Raw genomic sequence first — 13652 nt, forward strand, 5'->3', positions numbered from 1 at the left:
TTTGGTGATTGAATCTACTATGGGGAACTAAGTTTTAAGAAGAGAAGAAGAACAGACCTTTACTCTCATTAGTGCACACTGAAGAAGAAAATTCTTAAAACCAGAATATCTTAAAACCATAGCACAAGTGATGGATCACTGCATTCTTATTGCAACTTTTCCTATTTCCAAATGTTTGACAAACATCTCTCCAGTTGAAAACTGATTTGAAACAGCTTCAAAATTAGTTTGGAGTAAAAAAACCACAGAAGATGATGGGATTTATACAACGTTTAAATATAGATAAGCTATCCTAAAATTCAACTTTAAGGAAATTGAACAAAGTTAGGTCCCACCAAGATTTGAAATCAGATTACTGGATTCAAAGTCCAAAGTGCTCACCATTACACCATGGAACCCATTGTTAGAGAGTCTTCCTCTACTCAATATTGCTGATCTTTGAAAAACTGAATGTTCTCCTGTTTTAGGTACATTTGGCATTTTTGTGTTTGCTGATGCTTTTATGTTTGGCCGGTTAGCTCAGTTGGTTAGAGCGTGGTGCTAATAACGCCAAGGTCATGTGTTTGATCCCCATACGGGCCATGTGCTTTTTCTTGTTGTCTTACAAGAAATGCCAAGAAGGGATTTTATCCAGCGGCAAAGTGCATTAAGTGTGGGATGAATGCATTGGCTACAGTTAGCAGCCCTTGAAACTTGCTAGAGAACATCATAGACACATACAAAACAGAGAATTTTTAAATCCATGTTAGGAATAAACAAAAATGTCATCCTTTGGCTGATGCAGCATTTCGCTATATGGCATACATAGAAAACTTTTCTCAAATATAGCAATATGGCAAATCTAAGAAATGCTAAGGCTAATTAATCAATCAGGACATTTATTTGGTGATTGAATCTACTATGGGGGACTAAGTTTTAAGAAGAGAAGAAGAACAGACCTTTACTCTCATTAGTGCACACTGAAGAAGAAAATTCTTAAAACCAGATTATCTTAAAACCACAGCACAAGTGATGGATCACTGCATTCTTATTGCAACTTTTCCTATTTCCAAATGTTTGACAAACATCTCTCCAGTTGAAAACTGATTTGAAACAGCTTCAAAATTAGTTTGGAGTGAAGAAACCACTGAAGATGATGGGATTTATACAAAGTTTAAATATAGATAAGCTATCCTAAAATTCAACTTTAAGGAAATTGAACAAAGTTATGTCCCACCAAGATTTGAAATCAGATTACTGGATTCAAAGTCCAAAGTGCTCACCATTACACCATGGAACCCATTATTAGAGAGTCTTCCTCTACTCAATATTGCTGATCTTTGAAATACTGAATGTTCTCCTGTTTTAGGTACATTTGGCATTTTTGTGTTTGCTGATGCTTTTATGTTTGGCCGGTTAGCTCAGACGGTTAGAGCATGGTGCTAATAATGCCAAGGTCATGTGTTCGAACCCCATACAGGCCATGTGCTTTTTCTTGTTGTCCTATAAGAAATGCCAAGAAGAGATTTTATCCGGCGGCAAAGTGCATGAAGTGTGGGATGAATGCATTGGCTACAGTTAGCAGCCCTTGAAACTTGCTAGAGAACATCATAGACACATACAAAACAGAGAATTTTTAAATCGATGTTAGGAATAAACAAAAATGTCATCCTTTGGCTGATGCAGCATTTCTCTATATGGCATACATAGAAAACTTTTTCTCAAATATAGCAATATGGCAAATCTAAGAAATGCTATGGCAAATTAATCAATCAGGACATTTATTTGGTGATTGAATCTACTATGGGGGACTAAGTTTTAAGAAGAGAAGAAGAACAGACCTTTACTCTCATTAGTGCACACTGAAGAAGAAAATTCTTAAAACCAGAATATCTTAAAACCATAGCACAAGTGATGGATCACTGCATTCTTATTGCAACTTTTCCTATTTCCAAATGTTTGACAAACATCTCTCCAGTTGAAAACTGATTTGAAACAGTTTCAAAATTAGTGTGGCGTAAAGAAACCACTGAAGATGATGGGATTTATACAAAGTTTAAATATAGATAAGCTATCCTAAAATTCAACTTTAAGGAAATTGAACAAAGTTAGGTCCCACCAAGATTTGAAATCAGATTACTGGATTCAAAGTCCAAAGTGCTCACCATTACACCATGGAACCCATTATTAGAGAGTCTTCCTCTACTCAATATTGCTGATCTTTGAAATACTGAATGTTCTCCTGTTTTAGGTACATTTGGCATTTTTGTGTTTGCTGATGTTTTTATGTTTGGCCGGTTAGCTCAGTTGGTTAGAGCATGGTGCTAATAACGCCAATGTCATGTGTTTGATCCCCATACGGGCCATGTGCTTTTTCTTGTTGTCCTACAAGAAATGCCAAGAAGGGATTTTATCCAGCGGCAAAGTGCATGAAATGTGGGATGAATGCATTGGCTACAGTTAGCAGCCCTTGAAACTTGCTAGAGAACATCATAGACACATACAAAACAGAGAATTTTTAAATCGATGTTAGGAATAAACAAAAATGTCATCCTTTGGCTGATGCAGCATTTCTCTATATGGCATACATAGAAAACTTTTTCTCAAATATAGCAATATGGCAAATCTAAGAAATGCTATGGCAAATTAATCAATCAGGACATTTATTTGGTGATTGAATCTACTATGGGGGACTAAGTTTTAAGAAGAGAAGAAGAACAGACCTTTACTCTCATTAGTGCACACTGAAGAAGAAAATTCTTAAAACCAGAATATCTTAAAACCATAGCACAAGTGATGGATCACTGCATTCTTATTGCAACTTTTCCTATTTCCAAATGTTTGACAAACATCTCTCCAGTTGAAAACTGATTTGAAACAGTTTCAAAATTAGTTTGGCGTAAAGAAACCACTGAAGATGATGGGATTTATACAAAGTTTAAATATAGATAAGCTATCCTAAAATTCAACTTTAAGGAAATTGAACAAAGTTAGGTCCCACCAAGATTTGAAATCAGATTACTGGATTCAAAGTCCAAAGTGCTCACCATTACACCATGGAACCCATTATTAGAGAGTCTTCCTCTACTCAATATTGCTGATCTTTGAAATACTGAATGTTCTCCTGTTTTAGGTACATTTGGCATTTTTGTGTTTGCTGATGTTTTTATGTTTGGCCGGTTAGCTCAGACGGTTAGAGCATGGTGCTAATAACGCCAAGGTCATGTGTTCGAACCCCATACAGGCCATGTGCTTTTTCTTGTTGTCCTATAAGAAATGCCAAGAAGAGATTTTATCCGGCGGCAAAGTGCATGAAGTGTGGGATGAATGCATTGGCTACAGTTAGCAGCCCTTGAAACTTGCTAGAGAACATCATAGACACATACAAAACAGAGAATTTTTAAATCGATGTTAGGAATAAACAAAAATGTCATCCTTTGGCTGATGCAGCATTTCTCTATATGGCATACATAGAAAACTTTTTCTCAAATATAGCAATATGGCAAATCTAAGAAATGCTATGGCAAATTAATCAATCAGGACATTTATTTGGTGATTGAATCTACTATGGGGGACTAAGTTTTAAGAAGAGAAGAAGAACAGACCTTTACTCTCATTAGTGCACACTGAAGAAGAAAATTCTTAAAACCAGAATATCTTAAAACCATAGCACAAGTGATGGATCACTGCATTCTTATTGCAACTTTTCCTATTTCCAAATGTTTGACAAACATCTCTCCAGTTGAAAACTGATTTGAAACAGTTTCAAAATTAGTTTGGCGTAAAGAAACCACTGAAGATGATGGGATTTATACAAAGTTTAAATATAGATAAGCTATCCTAAAATTCAACTTTAAGGAAATTGAACAAAGTTAGGTCCCACCAAGATTTGAAATCAGATTACTGGATTCAAAGTCCAAAGTGCTCACCATTACACCATGGAACCCATTATTAGAGAGTCTTCCTCTACTCAATATTGCTGATTTTTGAAATACTGAATGTTCTCCTGTTTTAGGTACATTTGGCATTTTTGTGTTTGGCTACAGTTAGCAGCCCTTGAAACTTGCTAGAGAACATCATAGACACATACAAAACAGAGAATTTTTAAATCGATGTTAGGAATAAACAAAAATGTCATCCTTTGGCTGATGCAGCATTTCTCTATATGGCATACATAGAAAACTTTTTCTCAAATATAGCAATATGGCAAATCTAAGAAATGCTATGGCAAATTAATCAATCAGGACATTTATTTGGTGATTGAATCTACTATGGGGGACTAAGTTTTAAGAAGAGAAGAAGAACAGACCTTTACTCTCATTAGTGCACACTGAAGAAGAAAATTCTTAAAACCAGAATATCTTAAAACCATAGCACAAGTGATGGATCACTGCATTCTTATTGCAACTTTTCCTATTTCCAAATGTTTGACAAACATCTTTCCAGTTGAAAACTGATTTGAAACAGCTTCAAAATTAGTTTGGAGTAAAAAAACCACTGAAGATGATGGGATTTATACAAAGTTTAAATATAGATAAGCTATCCTAAAATTCAACTTTAAGGAAATTGAACAAAGTTAGGTCCCACCAAGATTTGAAATCAGATTACTGGATTCAAAGTCCAAAGTGCTCACCATTACACCATGGAACCCATTATTAGAGAGTCTTCCTCTACTCAATATTGCTGATCTTTGAAATACTGAATGTTCTCCTGTTTTAGGTACATTTGGCATTTTTGTGTTTGCTGATGCTTTTATGTTTGGCCGGGTAGCTCAGTTGGTTAGAGCGTGGTGCTAATAACGCCAAGGTCACGTGTTCGATCCCCATATGGGCCATGTGCTGTTTCTTGTTGTTCTACAAGAAATGCCAAGAAGAGATTTTATCCGGCGGCAAAGTGCATGAAGTGTGGGATGAATGCATTGGCTACAGTTAGCAGCCCTTGAAACTTGCTAGAGAACATCATAGACACATACAAAACAGAGAATTTTTAAATCGATGTTAGGAATAAACAAAAATGTCATCCTTTGGCTGATGCAGCATTTCTCTATATGGCATACATAGAAAACTTTTTCTCAAATATAGCAATATGGCAAATCTAAGAAATGCTATGGCAAATTAATCAATCAGGACATTTGTTTGGTGATTGAATCTACTATGGGGGACTAAGTTTTAAGAAGAGAAGAAGAACAGACCTTTACTCTCATTAGTGCACACTGAAGAAGAAAATTCTTAAAACCAGAATATCTTAAAACCATAGCACAAGTGATGGATCACTGCATTCTTATTGCAACTTTTCCTATTTCCAAATGTTTGACAAACATCTCTCCAGTTGAAAACTGATTTGAAACAGTTTCAAAATTAGTTTGGCGTAAAGAAACCACTGAAGATGATGGGATTTATACAAAGTTTAAATATAGATAAGCTATCCTAAAATTCAACTTTAAGGAAATTGAACAAAGTTAGGTCCCACCAAGATTTGAAATCAGATTACTGGATTCAAAGTCCAAAGTGCTCACCATTACACCATGGAACCCATTATTAGAGAGTCTTCCTCTACTCAATATTGCTGATCTTTGAAATACTGAATGTTCTCCTGTTTTAGGTACATTTGGCATTTTTGTGTTTGCTGATGTTTTTATGTTTGGCCGGTTAGCTCAGTTGGTTAGAGCGTGGTGCTAATATCGCCAAGGTCATGTGTTCGATCCCCATACGGGCCATGTGCTGTTTCTTGTTGTCCTACAAGAAATGCCAAGAAGAGATTTTATCCGGCGGCAAAGTGCATGAAGTGTGGGATGAATGCATTGGCTACAGTTAGCAGCCCTTGAAACTTGCTAGAGAACATCATAGACACATACAAAACAGAGAATTTTTAAATCGATGTTAGGAATAAACAAAAATGTCATCCTTTGGCTGATGCAGCATTTCTCTATATGGCATACATAGAAAACTTTTTCTCAAATATAGCAATATGGCAAATCTAAGAAATGCTATGGCAAATTAATCAATCAGGACATTTATTTGGTGATTGAATCTACTATGGGGGACTAAGTTTTAAGAAGAGAAGAAGAACAGACCTTTACTCTCATTAGTGCACACTGAAGAAGAAAATTCTTAAAACCAGAATATCTTAAAACCATAGCACAAGTGATGGATCACTGCATTCTTATTGCAACTTTTCCTATTTCCAAATGTTTGACAAACATCTTTCCAGTTGAAAACTGATTTGAAACAGCTTCAAAATTAGTTTGGAGTAAAAAAACCACTGAAGATGATGGGATTTATACAAAGTTTAAATATAGATAAGCTATCCTAAAATTCAACTTTAAGGAAATTGAACAAAGTTAGGTCCCACCAAGATTTGAAATCAGATTACTGGATTCAAAGTCCAAAGTGCTCACCATTACACCATGGAACCCATTATTAGAGAGTCTTCCTCTACTCAATATTGCTGATCTTTGAAATACTGAATGTTCTCCTGTTTTAGGTACATTTGGCATTTTTGTGTTTGCTGATGCTTTTATGTTTGGCCGGGTAGCTCAGTTGGTTAGAGTGTGGTGCTAATAACGCCAAGGTCACGTGTTCGATCCCCATACGGGCCATGTGCTGTTTCTTGTTGTTCTACAAGAAATGCCAAGAAGAGATTTTATCCAGCGGCAAAGTGCATGAAGTGTGGGATGAATGCATTGGCTACAGTTAGCAGCCCTTGAAACTTGCTAGGGAACATCATAGACACATACAAAACAGAGAATTTTTAAATCGATGTTAGGAATAAACAAAAATGTCATCCTTTGGCTGATGCAGCATTTCTCTATATGGCATACATAGAAAACTTTTTCTCAAATATAGCAATATGGCAAATCTAAGAAATGCTATGGCAAATTAATCAATCAGGACATTTATTTGGTGATTGAATCTACTATGGGGGACTAAGTTTTAAGAAGAGAAGAAGAACAGACCTTTACTCTCATTAGTGCACACTGAAGAAGAAAATTCTTAAAACCAGAATATCTTAAAACCATAGCACAAGTGATGGATCACTGCATTCTTATTGCAACTTTTCCTATTTCCAAATGTTTGACAAACATCTCTCCAGTTGAAAACTGATTTGAAACAGCTTCAAAATTAGTTTGGAGTAAAAAAACCACTGAAGATGATGGGATTTATACAAAGTTTAAATATAGATAAGCTATCCTAAAATTCAACTTTAAGGAAATTGAACAAAGTTAGGTCCCACCAAGATTTGAAATCAGATTACTGGATTCAAAGTCCAAAGTGCTCACCATTACACCATGGAACCCATTATTAGAGAGTCTTCCTCTACTCAATATTGCTGATCTTTGAAATACTGAATGTTCTCCTGTTTTAGGTACATTTGGCATTTTTGTGTTTGCTGATGTTTTTATGTTTGGCCGGTTAGCTCAGTTGGTTAGAGCATGGTGCTAATAACGCCAAGGTCATGTGTTTGATCCCCATACGGGCCATGTGCTTTTTCTTGTTGTCCTACAAGAAATGCCAAGAAGGGATTTTATCCTGCGGCAAAGTGCATGAAGTGTGGGATGAATGCATTGGCTACAGTTAGCAGCCCTTGAAACTTGCTAGAGAACATCATAGACACATACAAAACAGAGAATTTATAAATCCATGTTAGGAATAAACAAAAATGTCATCCTTTGGCTGATGCAGCATTTCTCTATATGGCATACATAGAAAACTTTTTCTCAAATATAGCAATATGGCAAATCTAAGAAATGCTAAGGCTAATTACTGGATTCAAAGTCCAAAGTGCTCACCATTACACCATGGAACCCATTATTAGAGAGTCTTCCTCTACTCAATATTGCTGATCTTTGAAATACTGAATGTTCTCCTGTTTTAGGTACATTTGGCATTTTTGTGTTTGCTGATGTTTTTATGTTTGGCCGGTTAGCTCAGTTGGTTAGAGCGTTGTGCTAATAACGCCAAGGTCATGTGTTCGATCCCCATACGGGCCATGTGCTGTTTCTTGTTGTCCTACAAGAAATGCCAAGAAGAGATTTTATCCGGCGGCAAAGTGCATGAAGTGTGGGATGAATGCATTGGCTACAGTTAGCAGCCCTTGAAACTTGCTAGAGAACATCATAGACACATACAAAACAGAGAATTTTTAAATCGATGTTAGGAATAAACAAAAATGTCATCCTTTGGCTGATGCAGCATTTCTCTATATGGCATACATAGAAAACTTTTTCTCAAATATAGCAATATGGCAAATCTAAGAAATGCTATGGCAAATTAATCAATCAGGACATTTATTTGGTGATTGAATCTACTATGGGGGACTAAGTTTTAAGAAGAGAAGAAGAACAGACCTTTACTCTCATTAGTGCACACTGAAGAAGAAAATTCTTAAAACCAGAATATCTTAAAACCATAGCACAAGTGATGGATCACTGCATTCTTATTGCAACTTTTCCTATTTCCAAATGTTTGACAAACATCTCTCCAGTTGAAAACTGATTTGAAACAGCTTCAAAATTAGTTTGGAGTAAAAAAACCACTGAAGATGATGGGATTTATACAAAGTTTAAATATAGATAAGCTATCCTAAAATTCAACTTTAAGGAAATTGAACAAAGTTAGGTCCCACCAAGATTTGAAATCAGATTACTGGATTCAAAGTCCAAAGTGCTCACCATTACACCATGGAACCCATTATTAGAGAGTCTTCCTCTACTCAATATTGCTGATCTTTGAAATACTGAATGTTCTCCTGTTTTAGGTACATTTTGCATTTTTGTGTTTGCTGATGCTTTTATGTTTGGCCGGTTAGCTCAGTTGGTTAGAGCGTGGTGCTAATAACGCCAAGGTCACGTGTTCGATCCCCATACGGGCCATGTGCTGTTTCTTGTTGTTCTACAAGAAATGCCAAGAAGAGATTTTATCCGGCGGCAAAGTGCATGAAGTGTGGGATGAATGCATTGGCTACAGTTAGCAGCCCTTGAAACTTGCTAGAGAACATCATAGACACATACAAAACAGAGAATTTTTAAATCGATGTTAGGAATAAACAAAAATGTCATCCTTTGGCTGATGCAGCATTTCTCTATATGGCATACATAGAAAACTTTTTCTCAAATATAGCAATATGGCAAATCTAAGAAATGCTATGGCAAATTAATCAATCAGGACATTTATTTGGTGATTGAATCTACTATGGGGGACTAAGTTTTAAGAAGAGAAGAAGAACAGACCTTTACTCTCATTAGTGCACACTGAAGAAGAAAATTCTTAAAACCAGAATATCTTAAAACCATAGCACAAGTGATGGATCACTGCATTCTTATTGCAACTTTTCCTATTTCCAAATGTTTGACAAACATCTCTCCAGTTGAAAACTGATTTGAAACAGTTTCAAAATTAGTTTGGCGTAAAGAAACCACTGAAGATGATGGGATTTATACAAAGTTTAAATATAGATAAGCTATCCTAAAATTCAACTTTAAGGAAATTGAACAAAGTTAGGTCCCACCAAGATTTGAAATCAGATTACTGGATTCAAAGTCCAAAGTGCTCACCATTACACCATGGAACCCATTATTAGAGAGTCTTCCTCTACTCAATATTGCTGATCTTTGAAATACTGAATGTTCTCCTGTTTTAGGTACATTTGGCATTTTTGTGTTTGCTGATGTTTTTATGTTTGGCCGGTTAGCTCAGACGGTTAGAGCATGGTGCTAATAACGCCAAGGTCATGTGTTCGAACCCCATACAGGCCATGTGCTTTTTCTTGTTGTCCTATAAGAAATGCCAAGAAGAGATTTTATCCGGCGGCAAAGTGCATGAAGTGTGGGATGAATGCATTGGCTACAGTTAGCAGCCCTTGAAACTTGCTAGAGAACATCATAGACACATACAAAACAGAGAATTTTTAAATCGATGTTAGGAATAAACAAAAATGTCATCCTTTGGCTGATGCAGCATTTCTCTATATGGCATACATAGAAAACTTTTTCTCAAATATAGCAATATGGCAAATCTAAGAAATGCTATGGCAAATTAATCAATCAGGACATTTATTTGGTGATTGAATCTACTATGGGGGACTAAGTTTTAAGAAGAGAAGAAGAACAGACCTTTACTCTCATTAGTGCACACTGAAGAAGAAAATTCTTAAAACCAGAATATCTTAAAACCATAGCACAAGTGATGGATCACTGCATTCTTATTGCAACTTTTCCTATTTCCAAATGTTTGACAAACATCTTTCCAGTTGAAAACTGATTTGAAACAGCTTCAAAATTAGTTTGGAGTAAAAAAACCACTGAAGATGATGGGATTTATACAAAGTTTAAATATAGATAAGCTATCCTAAAATTCAACTTTAAGGAAATTGAACAAAGTTAGGTCCCACCAAGATTTGAAATCAGATTACTGGATTCAAAGTCCAAAGTGCTCACCATTACACCATGGAACCCATTATTAGAGAGTCTTCCTCTACTCAATATTGCTGATCTTTGAAATACTGAATGTTCTCCTGTTTTAGGTACATTTGGCATTTTTGTGTTTGCTGATGCTTTTATGTTTGGCCGGGTAGCTCAGTTGGTTAGAGCGTGGTGCTAATAACGCCAAGGTCACGTGTTCGATCCCCATATGGGCCATGTGCTGTTTCTTGTTGTTCTACAAGAAATGCCAAGAAGAGATTTTATCCGGCGGCAAAGTGCATGAAGTGTGGGATGAATGCATTGGCTACAGTTAGCAGCCCTTGAAACTTGCTAGAGAACATCATAGACACATACAAAACAGAGAATTTTTAAATCGATGTTAGGAATAAACAAAAATGTCATCCTTTGGCTGATGCAGCATTTCTCTATATGGCATACATAGAAAACTTTTTCTCAAATATAGCAATATGGCAAATCTAAGAAATGCTATGGCAAATTAATCAATCAGGACATTTGTTTGGTGATTGAATCTACTATGGGGGACTAAGTTTTAAGAAGAGAAGAAGAACAGACCTTTACTCTCATTAGTGCACACTGAAGAAGAAAATTCTTAAAACCAGAATATCTTAAAACCATAGCACAAGTGATGGATCACTGCATTCTTATTGCAACTTTTCCTATTTCCAAATGTTTGACAAACATCTCTCCAGTTGAAAACTGATTTGAAACAGTTTCAAAATTAGTTTGGCGTAAAGAAACCACTGAAGATGATGGGATTTATACAAAGTTTAAATATAGATAAGCTATCCTAAAATTCAACTTTAAGGAAATTGAACAAAGTTAGGTCCCACCAAGATTTGAAATCAGATTACTGGATTCAAAGTCCAAAGTGCTCACCATTACACCATGGAACCCATTATTAGAGAGTCTTCCTCTACTCAATATTGCTGATCTTTGAAATACTGAATGTTCTCCTGTTTTAGGTACATTTGGCATTTTTGTGTTTGCTGATGTTTTTATGTTTGGCCGGTTAGCTCAGTTGGTTAGAGCATGGTGCTAATATCGCCAAGGTCATGTGTTCGATCCCCATACGGGCCATGTGCTGTTTCTTGTTGTCCTACAAGAAATGCCAAGAAGAGATTTTATCCGGCGGCAAAGTGCATGAAGTGTGGGATGAATGCATTGGCTACAGTTAGCAGCCCTTGAAACTTGCTAGAGAACATCATAGACACATACAAAACAGAGAATTTTTAAATCGATGTTAGGAATAAACAAAAATGTCATCCTTTGGCTGATGCAGCATTTCTCTATATGGCATACATAGAAAACTTTTTCTCAAATATAGCAATATGGCAAATCTAAGAAATGCTATGGCAAATTAATCAATCAGGACATTTATTTGGTGATTGAATCTACTATGGGGGACTAAGTTTTAAGAAGAGAAGAAGAACAGACCTTTACTCTCATTAGTGCACACTGAAGAAGAAAATTCTTAAAACCAGAATATCTTAAAACCATAGCACAAGTGATGGATCACTGCATTCTTATTGCAACTTTTCCTATTTCCAAATGTTTGACAAACATCTTTCCAGTTGAAAACTGATTTGAAACAGCTTCAAAATTAGTTTGGAGTAAAAAAACCACTGAAGATGATGGGATTTATACAAAGTTTAAATATAGATAAGCTATCCTAAAATTCAACTTTAAGGAAATTGAACAAAGTTAGGTCCCACCAAGATTTGAAATCAGATTACTGGATTCAAAGTCCAAAGTGCTCACCATTACACCATGGAACCCATTATTAGAGAGTCTTCCTCTACTCAATATTGCTGATCTTTGAAATACTGAATGTTCTCCTGTTTTAGGTACATTTGGCATTTTTGTGTTTGCTGATGCTTTTATGTTTGGCCGGGTAGCTCAGTTGGTTAGAGTGTGGTGCTAATAACGCCAAGGTCACGTGTTCGATCCCCATACGGGCCATGTGCTGTTTCTTGTTGTTCTACAAGAAATGCCAAGAAGAGATTTTATACAGCGGCAAAGTGCATGAAGTGTGGGATGAATGCATTGGCTACAGTTAGCAGCCCTTGAAACTTGCTAGGGAACATCATAGACACATACAAAACAGAGAATTTTTAAATCGATGTTAGGAATAAACAAAAATGTCATCCTTTGGCTGATGCAGCATTTCTCTATATGGCATACATAGAAAACTTTTTCTCAAATATAGCAATATGGCAAATCTAAGAAATGCTATGGCAAATTAATCAATCAGGACATTTATTTGGTGATTGAATCTACTATGGGGGACTAAGTTTTAAGAAGAGAAGAAGAACAGACCTTTACTCTCATTAGTGCACACTGAAGAAGAAAATTCTTAAAACCAGAATATCTTAAAACCATAGCACAAGTGATGGATCACTGCATTCTTATTGCAACTTTTCCTATTTCCAAATGTTTGACAAACATCTCTCCAGTTGAAAACTGATTTGAAACAGCTTCAAAATTAGTTTGGAGTAAAAAAACCACTGAAGATGATGGGATTTATACAAAGTTTAAATATAGATAAGCTATCCTAAAATTCAACTTTAAGGAAATTGAACAAAGTTAGGTCCCACCAAGATTTGAAATCAGATTACTGGATTCAAAGTCCAAAGTGCTCACCATTACACCATGGAACCCATTATTAGAGAGTCTTCCTCTACTCAATATTGCTGATCTTTGAAATACTGAATGTTCTCCTGTTTTAGGTACATTTGGCATTTTTGTGTTTGCTGATGTTTTTATGTTTGGCCGGTTAGCTCAGTTGGTTAGAGCATGGTGCTAATAACGCCAAGGTCATGTGTTTGATCCCCATACGGGCCATGTGCTTTTTCTTGTTGTCCTACAAGAAATGCCAAGAAGGGATTTTATCCTGCGGCAAAGTGCATGAAGTGTGGGATGAATGCATTGGCTACAGTTAGCAGCCCTTGAAACTTGCTAGAGAACATCATAGACACATACAAAACAGAGAATTTATAAATCCATGTTAGGAATAAACAAAAATGTCATCCTTTGGCTGATGCAGCATTTCTCTATATGGCATACATAGAAAACTTTTTCTCAAATATAGCAATATGGCAAATCTAAGAAATGCTAAGGCTAATTACTGGATTCAAAGTCCAAAGTGCTCACCATTACACCATGGAACCCATTATTAGAGAGTCTTCCTCGACTCAATATTGCTGATCTTTGAAATACTGAATGTTCTCCTGTT

The 13652-nt window shown here is 36.0% G+C and overlaps 1 non-coding gene across 1 annotated transcript; it reads left to right on the forward strand.

Moving 5' to 3' along the window:
• The first annotated feature begins 5621 nt into the window (after positions 1–5621).
• TRNAI-AAU (transfer RNA isoleucine (anticodon AAU)) lies at positions 5622–5695 on the forward strand. The gene has a single exon. It is a non-coding gene; the product is annotated as a tRNA-Ile (tRNA).
• The last annotated feature ends 7957 nt before the right edge of the window (positions 5696–13652 follow it).

Source organism: Taudactylus pleione, unplaced genomic scaffold, assembly GCF_031769625.1.
Source record: "Taudactylus pleione unplaced genomic scaffold, aTauple2 ptg000085l, whole genome shotgun sequence".
Classification (NCBI taxonomy): domain Eukaryota; kingdom Metazoa; phylum Chordata; class Amphibia; order Anura; family Myobatrachidae; genus Taudactylus; species Taudactylus pleione.